Raw genomic sequence first — 9,590 nt, 5'->3', positions numbered from 1 at the left:
CGTGTCTGGAACTTGCACAGCCATGCACGGATAAGGCTGGGCACATTTTCAGAAATGGGGCTTGGCAAGACCCACACAAAGACGCAAAACCTCCACCGCCGTTTACTTGCTCGAGTCGTGATCAAAAGACAAATTAATTTACGAATGTGTCGCTTTAGCGTTTTTGTAAGACAAGTCTCGTGCCCGTGGCACTATATTATTTATTTTCTTTTATTTATTTACATTTACTGCAGCCCAATATAGAGCTATAACAGGAGTGGGAACATTACGCATTACTATGCTTTATACATCAAAAACACGCACATACACAAAAAGATGAATGATTAAAACGAAGCGCTTTACATGCATTAGCGAGGTGCTTACCAGAGCTAGCTATAAAATCTTTCAGTGATAGTGAATGATAGTTACCGGGTAGAGAATTCCAAATGTCTATTGTATGTGTAAGAAAACTGCATTGGAATATGTTAGTACCAGCAAAAATAGGTGTTATGTTCAAGGCTTGGGAGCTACGGGTGCAACTTGCGTTAGTAAATGTGATATAGTTACAATCAGAAAGACCGGACGTGGAGTTATTAATTGCGTATAAACGTTTTAAGGCTTCAATGCGATAACGTGAAAGTAATAGCTCGATGTTCAGAGATTGTTGAGCCTGTGTTGGCGAGAAACTGCGGCTGTAATTTTCGGCAAATGAAACGAATAGCCTTTCGTTGAACATTATTGAGCGAGCTTATTTCACAGTGTTTGTAGGGGAACCAAACAACAGATACATATTCTAGAGCAGGGCGAATTAACGTTTTCTACAATAGCAGTTTACTATAGCGAGAGGTCTTAGCTAAAGTGCGGCGCAAATAAGCAAATTTTTTAAAGGCTTTCTTTTTTCACATTCGATGTGGTAAGACCAAGAAAGATATTCTGTTAGAATGACAGCTAAGTATCTATAATGAGACACTTTTTTAAGTTGGATGCCATGCAGAGAATAATCGAACGTGAGGGGGCTCTGTCTATTGGGAAATGACATCACGACTGTTTTATTACAGTTGATGTTCATTGACCACGTTTTTCACCAAGCGCAGAAAGACCTAAGGGACTGTGCAACACGGTGATGGTCATCAATGGAGTTAATATACAGGGTGTTTTCTTTTAGCTGCACCAAATTTTTAAAATTAGAAAAATGTAAATAGTAGTTACGTTATGTTTACTATTCGAGTGTACGGATTGGCGGCCTCTAGATACAGAGCAATTTTTGCACTTACGCGCGTAATTAGCGAAGTTACGCTAATTAACTTTCTAATTATCAACAATAGGTGGCTACAGCAAATGAGTATTTTGGGGTCCGTCGTCGACACTACCTAGCCCAACGATCAAATTTTGAATAGCGGAGTTCATGTGGGAGCTACGCGAAGAATTAGTTCCCCTTGGCAGGCTGCTTGAATCTGAAACTGGCCGCACGAAGAGCGTCTGTGTCGTCGATGTCGCCGCCCTCCTGCATTTCGTCACGTCTCCGACGTCACCGCCGGTCCGGCCCAACGAGCAGCTTGCGTTATCTTCTTGCTGTCTGCGGCGTTGGTACGGTAGCGTCGGCCTAACGCTTCAATGCCGGCGGGCCGCCAAATTTACGTCGTCATCCTGTCGGGCGCCACGTTGCGCTGTAGCGCCAACCCAGCTCCTTGGGCTTTTACTATAGGCACGGCGTCATATCAGTCTGTAGCGTCGACTGCGAACGCCGCAGATAGCAAGGAGATAACTCAAGCTGCTCGCGGGCCGGACCGGCGCTTACCTCGGAGACGTGACGAAAGGCAGGGGGGCGGCGACATCGACGACACAGACGCTCTTTTTGCGGCCAGTTTCGGTTTACAAGGAGCCTTCTACGGGGAACTAATTGGACGCGTAGCTCCCATCATGAACTCCGCAATTCAGAATTTGATCGTTGGGATAGGTATTGTTGAGGACGGGCCCCAAAGTAGTCATTTGCTGTGGTCACCTATTGTTGATAATTAGAAAGTTAATTAGCGTAAATTCGCTAATTACGTACATAAGTGAGGAAATTGCTCTGTATCTAGAGGCCGCCAATCGGTGCACTCGAGTGGTAAACATAACGTGACCAAGATATGTATTTTTCTAATTTAAAAAATTTGGTGCAGCTAAAAAAAATGTCACAGTTTCGCCCTAAGGGCGAAGCAATGAATGCGATAGCAACACAGCAGTGTCATACGAAGTAAGGTGAGCGGCCTTGGTAGCAATGTGAATTGTAGTAAACATGAGCTGATTAAGTAAGCAGGTGTGCTGCGGCGTAAGTAGACCGACATGAAGAGAGATTCGATGACCACGAGAAGGCGCGTGTGAAACGGTGGTGTTGATGAGAAGCGCTTACCGTGGGCAGCGCGTGCGAAGGGACACACCTGTAGTGCTGCACTGCCGATCTGGGCAGCATTGCATGTGTAGCGTGCGTTGGAAAATGTGGCCCGACTATTACTAACTGAATGAACAAGCGTGGTGTGAGCGCGCACAAACAAACATGAATAGATCACACTGAATGACTGCAGCCAACGACTGTCAAAACGCTGGCAGCGAGCGCATACGCCGCGCAGCGGGCGAAGGTACGTGCGGTCTATCGCTTCAACGGAAACTGAGCGGCGAATGCACGGCGCATAAAGGTCAGAGCCGTGTGGAGATAAGAGACTGTGCGGGTGAGCGAACGACGAGCGCGGTTGTTGGCAGAGTAGAAATGCCCCCCCCCCCCCGCGCTCCCTCCGGGGCTGGCTTCCCGCTTCCTTGCTTGCGCGTGGGTGATTGAGTGCGTTGGCTCTCCGTGATAGCGCGCGTCCCCGCACGCTTCCGCTCGGGCATACGGCGCGCGGCGAAGATTTAATCTATAGGGAACCTCACGGCGACGGCGACGGCGACGGCAGAAATCCGGTTGAAGTGTCCATATAATTGCTATCGCAATAAAAAAAACACCCTGTATTCGTATGATACACAGTCATCTGCATAAAGTCTGATTTTAGTTGAGGTGCTACGAGGTAAATCATTAATATATATTAGAAATAATAAAGAGCCAAATACGGATCCCTGAGGAACGCCTGATGTGACGTCAACAGGAGTTGATTCCTCTGAGTTAAATGAAACAAATTTTGAGCGACAATGAAGAAAACTGGCTATCTAAGAAACTAAACAGGGATTATTGAATATGGCGTTTAGTTTTACCCGTAGTTTAGAATGAATTACAGAGTCAAAAGCTTTAGAGAAGTCAATAAAAATGGCATCCACTTGATTACCTATGTCTAGGTTAGCAGAGACATCATGATTAAAATCGAGTAATTGCGTTACAGTGCTATAACCACGACTGAAAACCGTGCTGAGCAAATGTTATAACGTCATTAGAGCCAAGGAATTCGATTACATGTTTGTGAATATATGTGCTATAACATATTGCATGACTGGGGTGAAATATGTAACGGCCTGTAGTTAGAGAGAAATGTTTATCACCTGATTCATACAAAGGCAGGACTTTGGCTGTTCTCCATTCAGTTGATACTTCACCAGTCTAAATATTTCTGGAAGAGAAGAGTAAAGTACTGAGCTATCCATAGGGAGTATCTTACAAGGAAATAATTCGGGATACAATCAGAACCGATACACTTTTTAGTGTCGAGATTCAAGATTAGGTTTAAGACACCATCAGAACTTATTACGATATTACCTAGCTCTCTTATTACGATATCACCATATCTCGTAAATGACGACGTGAACGTGCTTTCTAAGAAGACCAATGGTGTATTCTCCTTATGTGCTACAACAATTGTTACCATAAGCCGTTGTGTACAAGGTTATCTGAATGGTATACTTATTATCTCTTTATTTTACCGGGGCGATGCCACCTCTGTCACCGTCGTAGCTATTGTTTTGGGTTTCTGCCAATGTTTCTTTCCTTACGTCAGAGCAAACGTGTTTGTGCCCCAACTGCAGCACGTGAGCAGCTCGATACTTTACCAAAAAGGAGTAACCGAGTTTCGGCTATCTTGTCTCTCTACTCTGTCTCTCGCTTATCGTGTGCTCTGCTAACCACTCAAACACAGCCTCCGGATCGTGGATTTTATTTTTAATGACGCTATGATACGCATCGTTGCGCCAGGACGAGGACGAGGAATCAACAAACATTAAGACGTCACGAATGTTTACGACAATACAGAGATGCGTGGCTTTCGATTTTGCAGCACTCTATCTTAACTGGCGTTATCCGCAAATTGTGTGCGCACGCTTTGTTTACTCAGCAGCGTTGTACGATTGAGATTTAAGTAACCTAAACATGAGAAAAGGAGAAAAAAGGTTGGGCAGAAACTATCGGAGGTAATTGTAAAAGTCATTCGGAAGCTTTCCGGTTGACCTGCTGAGATACGTTGCTGGGACAATTTATTAGCTCAATTGGGTTAATGCTATAAGGCATGTGGGGGCTGTGACGTTGCTCTGCCTCCACTATCGGTCCGCGTTACGAACATTAAAACCCTTGCGAGGATGCATCTTGTGCACTGGTCAGCAGGATCGGCCCATCATGGGATCTCCTTTATTTACACTGTCTCGGCGGGATTGGCCCATGTTTAATTGCACTGTCTCCAGTGCGGGTTTGGCCCAGTTTTTCTCGGTCAGACAGCTGATTCACACAAAGTGGGAAGTGGGGTAGGTAGATGGTGTAGAACCAAAGAAGTCTTCACTTAAAAAAAGTCGAAGTTTCGCCCGAAAGGCGAAGCATCCAGTGGGATAGCAAGCTAGTGGACAGCTATACAAAGTAAGCATAGTAAATTTATCGGCCATATAAACTTGCAAACAAAATCACCCGCCCTTAAACTCCGTGAAGATGGTCGAACAGCGAAGCTGTGTTAGTTACACCGAGTATTACGAGTGTTACATGTGCATGTGTTGCACGTGATGCAATTGCGTAAACACAAGTAAACGCAGGTATTATAAACGTATATTATTTCGAAACGTTGCGAGGCGAGAAGAGGCAGCGACTTCCGACGCTACTCGACGAGTGTCCAGGGGCGCTATTCTGCAAAAGTTCACCTAGTGGACTGTCCATTTCGGCTGTCACCATTGGCTATAGCGGCACGCGCGAGAAGGCGACTGGCTGGCTCCTTCTCGCGCGTGCCGCTATAGCCAATCGCGACAGCCGAATTGGACAGTCCACTAGGTGGACTCTTACAGAATACCGCCCCAGTTCTCTGCTCGAAATCTACTGAGCCGCCGCCAGAGACATCGGCTGCAGTCACGGACACCGCGCGCGTTCGGCGCGAACGCGGGGAAACGTGGACGGCGTCGGCAGCAGCTCTGCACGTTGCCTCGTTGGTGCTGCTACATATTTGCGGTTGTCGCAGTGTGTGTGTGTTTTTTTTCGCGTGAGGTTTCGCTCTGTGTTTTAGCGTGCTTTTTTTCGCGTGCAAGTTGCGCCGCCCCTTTTTTGCGCGCCACTAATGAGGGCAAGCGACGAGCCCGTTCACGAGCCAACTCTCGCTGACGCTATCGGTAGGCAGCCTCTTCCTCAGGAGTACGCACTACTCGTGGTCTTCCCATAGTCGTATCGCAGCCCAGCTGCGATGAGCGTTCGTTATCCGAAAAAGCACGCCGAACAGAAACACCTTCTCTTATACCCATCGCCTCTCCTCCTCGCGCTCAGCTCGGCCTCTCATTGGTCGCTTCCTCGCACAGCGCGACTCTCCTCCTCTGCTGGTCACGTGACCTGCCTTCCCCCTGCGCGGCTCTAATCCTCTCCTGGTCACGTGACCTGCGTGACACCGCTGGACAGACATACGGCAAAGGGTCGACTTAGAACAGCTCCGCTGTTAATAGGCACGCTAAGCTAAATTAACAAGCATGGTGTCACGCGCGAACAAGGAAACATGAATGCATCTCACTCGATGACCGCAGAAACTCGCTGTCAAAGCGCTGGAGTGAGTCAACGCGGTAGCAACAGCGAGCGAATTGAGCTTTCTGCCAGCGCTCGCATCAACGCGATTTTAGCCGCGAAAACACAGGGAGGGCGGACTGTGCCCTCGCCGCGGATGGCTTTCAAGATACAGCCGTACGGGCGGGCGTTCTATCTTCAAAGCCATCGTTGTTCACGACTTGATTATGGCTGAAATGCATTCTATTGCCGATTGCGAATAGTCGGTTATAAGAAATAACTAATTACCAGATGCACCGTATACTTACTTTGTGTGACCATTAATTGGACTTTTATTGCATTTTTGCCGAGATTACGATAAGGGACAATAACCCTGAAAAATATTTTTCAATCCGCGCTTCTCTAGACACTACCTGCACAAAATATTGCAGGTCCCGCAACTATAGCTTTCAATCTAATACCAGCGCGACGAAGGATATCGTGACAAGAGTTCGGAGTGGCTGACTGATTAATATTTGGACGGGACTCCTCACACTCAAGAACAGAACGCCACAACTACTGAGCCAACCGCGGTTGGTATTAAGCAGCGTCTACACGTGAAGAACGATCAAAACGGTGAATATTACAAGCCACAGATTCTCCCACAAAAAATAAGTGAACTTTGGCACTGCGCTCATTTAGCTACCGTGGGAATGGCTGACGTTACATGAATTTATTCAATTTTTGTTCTCGTAGCTTCAGACGCTATTGTGCCTTATGACGTTTATCCTTCTAAATGTGGATGTATCGATGACTTTTTTTAAAGCACAGCAAAGCACGAAGTCTCTGCACCCATGTATAATTATTTGCGAATCGTTGCAATTTATAACACTTTATTTCGACAAAAAAATGTGGGCAGCTTGCACTAGTGGTTCAAGGCTGGAGTAAACAGCGGAGCTGGTGATCGACCTAGCTTCTTCCAGGTTTTACTAGGCTTGGGTAAGTTTTGCCAGGCAATGCTAAGTGCTGCTAGGAACGGTATTCCGAATCGGCTCGCCGCCGACGCGCAGATTCTCGCTTGGCCGCGCGACGCGCTTCAAGATGAGCGGCTTCTTCTTGGGGTGTCCGGATTTTCTTTGGTCGTCCCATGTCAAGGCTACATGTAGTCGCCACAGAGTCAACGAGAGTTCTGCCGCCGTCGCGGCGGCTCCGAGCTTTATCTCCCCAGTGACGTCACGGCCAAGCTGCGCCTCCACACTTGTCGGGGCGTGGCGGGTCGAAACCTGCCGAGCTGCCGCCAGAGGCGCCTGCTGCAGTCACGGGCACCACGCGCGTTCGGCGCGAACGCGGGGAAACGGGGAAACGTGGGCGGCGTCGGCAGCATGCTCTGCGCGTTGCCTCGTTGGTGCTGCTACAATTTCTTTCTGTCGCTCTCATTTTCTCTTTCTCTCTCTCGAGCAAAGCGCGCGCCGCGCACATGCTCTCCTTCCCTCTCTTTAACGTCCAATGTCAAGGCAGCCTGTGCACGGCACGGAGAGGAGGCAAAGCACACACCGCTCCGCGAAGTGGTGGCTAGGCAACGCGTCGTGACGTCATCACTAGGCGAGTTTTTATTGTGATAGCAATTATATGGACACTCAAAGTGGATTTCTGCCGTCGGCGTCACCGTCGCCGTCGCTGTAGCCGTCACTGGGCCTCTTCGATTATCCGTTCCTGACAGTCCCGGACTGCCCGAGACAATGCTTTCAGCCAATGAGCGTTGCGTATGCAGTTTTTCGGACAGTCCGGGACTGTCAGAGACGGATAATCGAAGAGGCCCACTGTCACCGTCGCCGTCCCCGTGAGGTTCCGTATGACGTCAAACGGTGATGAAATCCTCGCCGCGCGCCGTATGCTTTATGTGCGAGTGAAAGCGCGCGAGGGACGCGCGCTATTACGGGGAGCGAACGCACGGCGGAGAGCAAACGCGCATTCTGCACCGTGATCCCTGAAGGGCTGCAGAATTAAGCGTCTCCTTCCTCCTTTACAATCACCGTATATATAGAGAGCAAACGCGACTTCTTCCGTCACGCGAAAGGCCAGGGGGGGGACGGGAGGGAGTTAGGGGAGGCGACGTTTAGCTGCGGCACCAAATGCGTATCTATATATAAACGTTACGAGGCGAGACGGTGGTAAAGCCTTCGGACGCTGCTCGACGAATGTCCCGTTCTGATCTCATCGAAAACCTCCGAGCCGCCCCCAGAAAAACCGGCAACACGTTGCCCGCGTTCGGTGCGAACGCGGGCAAAACGCCGACGACGTCGACAACAGTTCTGCGCGTTGCTGGTGCTGCTGCATGCCCAAGTTTATACAGCTGATAAAACTACTATCCTCACTCCGAACAGCTTTCTACTAATTTGCTGTCGCAATTGATGCTTCGCATTTCGGGTGAAACTGCGACATTTTATTTTCGGTTGACGAGCATGGTTTTACGGATAGCTTAAACAGCTTCGCTGATAAAATGATATTGATTAATATGCAAAGTCAGAAAGCCGTATGAAGCCAAAATGACAAGGTTTAGGCAAATCCACGTATTATCTACCGTTCCTTGGCTGGCTGAACCGCCATATTCGCAGCTCCCGTAGACACTGGCGCCGGAGTTCTCTAACGTAATTTTAACAGCGGAGCTGTTTAAGCCGAGCGTTAGTCTGTAACATGCGAACAGAAAATATGGGCCGATCCTGGCGGTAGTGCAGAAAGGGATCCAAGCGCAATGGCACATACCCCTGTCAACTAGCGAAGCTGAGCCTGGCTAAGTCTAGCTAAGCATGGTTGGGACTACTTAAGCTTAGTCAGTCATCGATAACCAATCGACAGCCAATCAATAGCTAATCGATAATCGATCAACAATCAATAAATTCCGGAAAATGCTGGGGAGGACTTGGCAGTGCTTAGTCTAGCCCAAAAGCCAGGACTAGCTAGGTGCCCATCAGCTCCGCTGTCTCTTTAGCATTGCGCCTCCAGTGCAAGCTACGCTAACTTTTTTTTTTTGCAAGAAACAATGTTACAAGCAACACGGTGTCGGGGGAAATGGAGCGAAAAGACGCAGGCTATGTGAAATGCCAGCGCAAGAGAAGCGGCTAATAACAACTGCTGCACGGTATCGTAGACTGCCCCCTTGAGAGCGACCCGGCATTGCTATACAATTACGCCGTGTGACAACTGAAGGCGCCTGTGAGACGAAGCCGACAGTAATAGCGATAATTGTGTTTCATTATCCATTCTGGGAACGTAACTTGGCTGCTGCTTCACACGGGCTGCCGGAGCTCTGTGAAACGACCATGTGTATAGGGATGCCAATAGTTGACTGCGCGTTGGCCAGTCAATCAGTTCGAGCATAGCCCCCTATATTGTCAGATGCAAGGCACGCGTACATATATTCAGATAAGATTGTGTGAATATTAACTGCGCGGGTTCGACTCCGCCGGCTACCGGAGAAACATAAATGATTTTTTTTTGTCATAGAAGAGGCGGCACACACCCACTGACTCATACCACGAGACGCAATTTGGCGTAGAAGATGTTCATTCAAGAGTGGCGCAAACGCGATGACGCCTACCCGGCGACCGAAGTTGGAGTGAAACAGCTTTATTGAAGAGCGACAGATGCCTCGTGGCGCATACCTAGTTTCAGATTGCCGGTGATCCAAGACGGGGTGCAATAGGTTCTTTGAAGA

The sequence above is a fragment of the Dermacentor silvarum genome, chromosome 3, assembly GCF_013339745.2.
Source record: "Dermacentor silvarum isolate Dsil-2018 chromosome 3, BIME_Dsil_1.4, whole genome shotgun sequence".
NCBI lineage: Eukaryota > Metazoa > Arthropoda > Arachnida > Ixodida > Ixodidae > Dermacentor > Dermacentor silvarum.
Note: the sequence above shows the minus strand (reverse complement) of the source record.